The 7,321-nt window shown below is 46.6% G+C and overlaps 1 long non-coding RNA gene across 1 annotated transcript; it reads left to right on the top strand.

Annotated features, from left to right (window-relative positions):
• Window positions 1-598: 598 nt before the first annotated feature.
• Window positions 599-1,432, top strand: LOC135392931 (uncharacterized). The gene is made up of 2 exons (XR_010422314.1): window positions 599-705; window positions 1,252-1,432. It is a non-coding gene; the product is annotated as an uncharacterized LOC135392931 (long non-coding RNA).
• Window positions 1,433-7,321: the final 5,889 nt, after the last annotated feature.

Raw genomic sequence — 7,321 nt, 5'->3', positions numbered from 1 at the left:
AAGGTCCACGATGTCTGCAGCGATGTAGTTGAATTCTGCGTTGGACAAGCTCACAAATTCGCTCATTAGTCCCAGGGGTCCGTCCGGAACCGTTATGCAGACGTTCTTGTAACGGGCGTAAATTCGACGCACCATCTCCTGCAGCGGCCCCGGCGAGATCTCTCCTATATTGCCAAAGCCTACCATGTCTATCACGTAGCGAAAAGCAGTGATGACGAGCTCGTTGCGGGGACTTTCGCCGTTGAAACATTCCTTCTCCACTTCTTCCCAAGAAGCGTGGGTGCGGGAACAATTTTGTAAAGAGTGGTAGCTGAACATCTTCACGTAGTGATGACGCGAGCGCGGTGCGCGCTGCCTTTATAGAGATAAACGCGCGCGCGCAAAGAACGGAGAATGAAAGCGAAACTGAAAAGCCACCCGTCGCCGCTAGGAGCGCGCGCAGCAGAGAGCTGAAACCGAAAATACCCGCGGCCGGCGCAGAGGGAGCTAGCAGCGCGCGCGCATGCGCGGACGGGTGGAGCAGAGGGCGCGCGCGCATCCATAGCTGCCGCTGCGCGTCGCCTCTCTCAGTTTCTCTCGGACCGTCGCGGAAGACGGACGTGCGCTCCGCGCGCTCGCTCAGTTTCTGGCTGGATCTCGTAGACAGCAGACGTGTGTTCTCCGCGCTCGCTCAGTTTCTGCCTGGAAGTTGCCGCGGGGGAAAAGGTGAGTGATTTGACGCGCTCCTTTTCTCGTATGTTTGCCGTGTTTAGCGGTGACCAACGAGTGATTTGACCGCGCTCGTGTTAAGCCTTTTCTCGCATGTTTAGACTTGTTTTGCGGTGTCCAAGCCTGTTGACGCATGTTTAGCGATGTGTGGTTCCCGCCTTGTGTTAGCTGCGTAGTGTTGAGGTTAGGCCTAAGCGATCGTCCCCGTAAGCCTCTTTCCTCGTATGTTTGCCGTGTTTAGCGGTGACCAACGAGTGATTTGACCGCGCTCGTGTTAAGCCTTTTCTCGCATGTTTAGACTTGTTTTGCGGTGTCCAAGCCTGTTGACGCATGTTTAGCGATGTGTGGTTCCCGCCTTGTCTTAGCTGCGTAGTGTTGTGGTTAGGCCTAAGCGATCGTCCCCGTAAGCCTTTTTCCCCGATGTGTACTGTTTTCTGTTTAGCAGTAGCGGTTAGACCTTTTCTCTCGCATGCGTAGACTTGCTTAGCAGTGCTGTCATTTTTACCTGCCGCTAGTGTCTTGTTCTCTGTCTCTCTCCTCTAGAGCTATGATGGTGGCGCCATCTGGTGTGATGCCGTGCAACTAAGTGGCCACCTGTCGTCGATCTCTGCAACTGCTGGGTGCAAACTACCAACATGGCGGGCGCTGGTCACTCGGGTGTTGCGGAGCGGCTTCTTCGCCGCGGCATCGTTGATTTTCGAATAAATTGTTTCTCTCCACTCTATTTCTATCTTTTCATTTTATTTTCTACCTATTTTTTTATTTTTTATCAGCTCAAGTATCCGGAAACTCACACAGTGGTCTGGACGTGTCTTAGATGATCCCCAATTAGTGTAATGACTCCCTGAATGATACTAGTTACTGTGGGGGGTCCCAAATTGCTCTAATTGCTAATTAATGGCGTCCAGACGAAGATGTGAGTTTCCGGATACTTGAGCTGATACACTACTACTAGCCGCCCCATTCTTGACATTCGTGAAGTGGAGATGTTGGAGGCTGAGAACGAACTGATTTCGCCGTATGTGTTGTACCGAAGGCGGTTACAACGAAAGAAGCGTCGGATATGGGTTGAGGAAATCCACAGGGACCGCCCTGTAGACGGCGATTTTCACAACTTGCTGAGGAAGCTAAGGCTCGGAAACGTCACTTTATTTAGAAACTTTGCCCGACTGTCGCCAGTGCAGTTTGACTATCTTGTGCAAATGCTGGAACCCCACTTACACAAGCAAGACACCCACATGAGGAAGGCTATCTCACCAGCTGAACGGGTGATGGTCTGCCTGAGGTAATGTTAAGCACTGTTAATGATTTCATAATTGATGTGCTGCATTCGACAACTACATTTACTTAATCTTATGTTTAGGTTCCCCGCCAGTGGAAACTCTTTCCAAAGCTTATCTTTTTCCTTCCGCATGGGAAAATCAACGATAGAAACATTGTCACAGATGTTTGCCGTGCAATTTGGACGCTACTCCGTCCGCAGGTTATGCCGACGCCGGACAAGGCTATGCTGCAAAGGATCGCACAACAATTCTGGTGGAAATGGAACTTTCCGAACTGTATAGGTGCTGTCGGTGGAAGGCACGTGCACCTCCAAGCACCCCCAAACTCAGGCTCGTCCTATTACAACTATAAACATACGCACAGCATTGTGCTACTTGCATGTTGTGACTCAGATTACCGGTTCACCTACGTGGACATTGGAAACTATGGTCGCATGAGTGATGGTGGAGTTTTTGCTAACTCAACCCTGGGAAAAGCACTGAGTGACCCAGAGTTACTTGTCCCTCCTGAAGCTCCGCCTCCGAATGAAACAAAACCATTGCCTTGTGTTTTCGTTGGGGACGCAGCATTCCCTCTGAAACGTAATTTATTAAAACCGTACCCGGGCAAATACTTAGACAGGTACCACCGTATTTTTAATTACAGATTGAGTAGGGCACGAAACAAAATAGAAAATACATTTGGCATCATGTGTGCAAGGTGGAGAGTTCTACGGGCACGAATGATGCTGTTGCCAGAGAATGCGGAGCTTGTAGTAGGAGCATGCTGCTCTCTGCACAACTATGTCATGCAATAGGGAAACGTGCAGGGGGGATACTGCCCAGCTTTGTTTGCTGACACTCCCAGTGAAGCAGGCAACATCATACATGGAAGATGGAGAGCAGAAGGCACCCCTGAAACGCTGTCCTGAAACTTCCATGCAAGGTCTGCTGGAGAAGTTCGTGATGCTTATGCAGCATACTTCAATGGCAATGGTGCAGTTCCATGGCAGGACGATCGTATTTAGAGCAGGGTGTCGAACCGAACCCGAACCGAAAACCATACCCGAACCGTTAATTTTGCCGGAACCGTACCCGAACCCGAACCGAAATTTTCATGACACTGTTGAACCCGAACCGGAGCAGAACCGTAAAAAATAATAGCGGTAACCGGTTCGCAACAAAACGGTTTGGACATAAAAGAAGTCAGCATAAGAGTTCCTCTCAATCCCAGAACGAAGACACATTGGTATCATCATCACACGTCCACAACATGAATTTCGGAAATTATCACCTAGCAGACAAACGAGGACATAGAGTAAGTATACTCTCAGCGTCATTTTAACACGCTGAAGCGCAGTTGTCCTTGTGAGCGCCGTGTCTAGCGCCCCACGCACGCGCTGCGGCGTCTACTCTTCAGAGACGAGGCGCCAAGCGGACAAATGAAACAGGAATGGAGTAGGCCAGTTATGTAGCTCTATAGGACGAATATGTGGTTAAGAAAGCTCCCAACATTTCCCTTTACACGTGAGCAGTAAAAATTACACCAGTTAGAAACATGAGAAGTTGAGAAGCAGCATACGCAGAACAGTGCCTGTTTGATTGGTCGTGGTTTGAAAAGTTAATGCAGTTCTGCTTATTGGTAGTGCAGTTGTGTCGCCTGTTGCCTTTGCCTTTGTCTTGCCTTTGTGTTGTGGATTAACTAGTACACTGCTGTGAGCTCGGACAGAGTAAGGCTGGCAGGCTTATTTTCGACATGCTTCCGTACGGTTTCAGATCGATTCACGCTACGAATGCAGTCTGCCGGCAAGTACCGTCGTCTATGTAACTCTGTCCATCTTATTAGGCTTCCTTTAAGTGTATCTTGCTGGCACTGTGCGTGTGAAAAAAGAGATTTTAGGAACAGAAAGTAGCAGGTCTACGACGCTTCATCCATTTCTCTTTTCTCTCACTAAAGGGAGCATCTGACCGCTAAAAATGTCAATGCAGACAACAGCGGTACGCTATTAGCCACGCATTTCCTGATAAAAGCAGTTTTATGGAACATGGAGCGTTGAACCGGTTCGTGAACCGGTTCGAGGTTGAGAACCGGTTTGCGAACCGGTTCGATTTTTGGCATGGCCGAACCGGAACTGAACCGGAACGAAATCAAAGCAACGCGAACCCGTACCCGAACGGAACCCGTATTGTTTGCGGTTCGACACCCTGATTTAGAGGCGCTAGCTAAAGCCACAAAATGGTAATATCCCAACAAGCACGGCAGTAAGTTAAAATGCTGCTCAGAGAGAAATGTGTAAGAGAGAAATGTGTGTGTGTGCGAGACAGGAGTAATATTTATGAGATGTTTACTGAATAAACAATATTTCCATCTGTTGCATAATATTAACTTTGAGTCTACGACATGAACATTTTGTAAGAAAAATTCAACTACATCTATAACCTGGGAATGTGCAGGAAGCCAGAACGCCAAACATATGAGACCGACACAAAAAATTACTGAATTTACAGACTTAACAAATTACTGACAAATCAAATAACATAACACAAGACTGACTAAATGAAACATTTACGTGTAGGAACATGTACATTTATGATGAGGCTAAACAAAATATGTAAGCAATATGAACATGCTAAACCTTACAATTATTACACTGAGGTTCAGTTGACGACACTGTCCCATAGACTCATCACCAAGGTCAACATTACGTTGAGGAAGAGAATGTTAGATGGGTCCTGAAGACCATAATTTCTGAGCGTCGAGCAACCTTGGATACATCCCTCTCTCGCTTGTTCGTTAAAAGCGCGGGCTTTTCGGGACACTTGGTGCTATGGAAAACTCCGCTCGCAATCGAGGTTCCACCCGACGGGATATCATCAACCGAGCCGACTCACAGTGCATTCCCCAACTGGATTCCATCAACTAAGCTGTCGTGCACCTCATTCGGCAGCGCTGCTTCTGAGCGTCGAGCAACCTTGGATACATCCCTCTCTCGCTTGTTCGTTAAAAGCGCGGGCTTTTCGGGACACGTCAGTGGGCATCGCAGCTCTACAATGTGGATATCACTAAACCACTTCCTACTCTTCACACAGGTGAGAAATAACTACTCCTTGTTTGCGAGGAAGTCTAGTAATTTGTTTTTGTTGGAGCTGCCTTGCCCACTTGTCGTATGCTCAATATGTGATTACCTTGTTGCCATGTACAATGCCTTAGCTTGCCTGTTGAATACACCATATGACTACATGCGCACAACACTTCTGGTTTCTGGTGATGTAGAACTTAATCCAGGACCCAATAAGCATGACCCGCAGTCTAAGCTTGACTCTATCTTTGATATGTTAAAAGATCTTAGCTCACGGTCGAGCGCTTTTGAGTCTGGTCAAGCTCAACTCTTAGGAGCAGTGTCGACCATTCAAAAAACGCAAACTGAAATAAGCACCCAGATCAGCGATCTAAGCGTTAGGTTGTCTACTGTTGAGAAGACGGCATCCTGTCTTAATAATATTCAGGATGAATTCCACGTGTTGAAACAGCAAAACGCACAACTACGCTCACGTCTCAATGACCTTGAGGATCGTTCGAGGCGGGAAAATCTTATTTTCCACGGTATTGTTGATATGGAATCGGAAACATGGAAGCAAACTGAAGATAAATTGATCGCGGTGCTAAACGAAAAGATAGGTCTATCGCTTACTCCCGAGGCCTTCGAACGCGTACACAGACTTGGCTCCTTTCACTCAGCGAAATCGCGCCCCATTATAGCAAAGTTTTCAACATTTAAAAGTCGCGAACTTGTTTTTCAAGCCAGAGCAACAATTAGAACGAGTGGCTTTACGGTTTCTGAAGATTTCTGTGAGTCTACACGGCTCGCGAGAAAGAAGTTAATAGAATACGGTAAACAGACTGGTCTACCATTCAGACTTCGTTACAATAGGCTATACGTTAATAACAAGTGTTACCAATATGATGTCCATGCGAGTGCCGTTCGTGAGGTCAGTACCCATGTGTTTGCCTCGACCTCTAGTGGTTCTAATACAAACCACACGCCACATTCTTGTACTCACTCCAACCCACAATACTCGCCACCCACCACCCGTTCTGCAACGAACGCCAGTGCCTCTTCTGCATAGCAATTTTTGCCACCTTTGAGCACCTCTGTTCCTAAAAAATTTTCTGTTATGTACACTAACATTAGATCACTTTGGAAACATCGCGGTGAATTGTGTTCCTTTATAGATTCCTGTGAAGCTGACATTGTTTTGCTCACTGAAACTTGGCTTTCAGCAAAAGTGTCCAACCATGAGTTGTTTCAATGTTGTAAAAATTTTATAGTGTATCGTGCAGACCGAGGTCACAGGGTAGGTGGAGGCGTCCTAATCGCGATATCTGATAAAATCTCATCCTCTGTTGTGAACATCCCTACCAATCTTGAAATATTATGGGTATGTGTAACTTCCAATTTCAAGCGTCTCATCCTTGGCATCTGTTATCGGTCTCCTTCATCTTGCTCATCATTTGTGGATGATTTGCATGACGCTCTCAACATTGTTGTAAACAGATTTCCTACATATGCAGTTTTGTTAGTGGGCGATTTTAACTATCCCTATATTACCTGGCATCCTCATATAGAAATTTCCCCAATGTCTCGCGAATGTGACGCGTTTGTTAATGTTTGCAGAGATTTCAATCTTTATCAGCTGATTGATGGCCCAACAAGGATTACAACTTCTTGTGCAAATACACTAGACCTTGTTCTGACCACAGAGCCCGACATCGTTTCAGATATAACCATTGTACCTGGGCTAAGTGATCATTCAATCATTCACTTCTACCTTAATTTCCCAGCGCCACAGTCGCAGAAAAGAATTAAATATATAAGGAATTACAAGAAAGCGGATTTCACCACAATTAATAGCGAGTTATGCTCTTTTTTGGACACCTTTGTGCACGACTTTTACTCTCGTTCTGTGGAATGTAATTGGACACTTTTTAAAAACAAAGTTGCTGTACTCGTCGAGAGGTACATACCTCGCGTGAGACTATCCTGTCAGTCACGCTCCCCTTGGTACAATACAGCGCTCCGAAGGCTTTGCAGTAAAAAGAAGCGACTTTTCCGCGCCGCAAAATTTACTCAGGACGTCCTCAAGTGGGGTAGATACCATGCGGCTGCCTCAGAATATAAGAAGGCTGCGGAAGAAGTTAAATCCCGTTTTTACAGCTTGTCTCTTCCCCACATGCTTAGGACTAATCCACGTCAATTTTGGAATCTTGTCAATAAAGACAAAAATCGGGACTCTTTCATTGCTCTGCGTAACTCATCCGGTGATGACTTAACTAATTCTCAGTGTGCTGA

Source organism: Ornithodoros turicata, chromosome 4, assembly GCF_037126465.1.
Source record: "Ornithodoros turicata isolate Travis chromosome 4, ASM3712646v1, whole genome shotgun sequence".
Classification (NCBI taxonomy): Eukaryota; Metazoa; Arthropoda; class Arachnida; order Ixodida; family Argasidae; genus Ornithodoros; species Ornithodoros turicata.
This window is presented reverse-complemented; position numbering and strand designations above follow the sequence as displayed.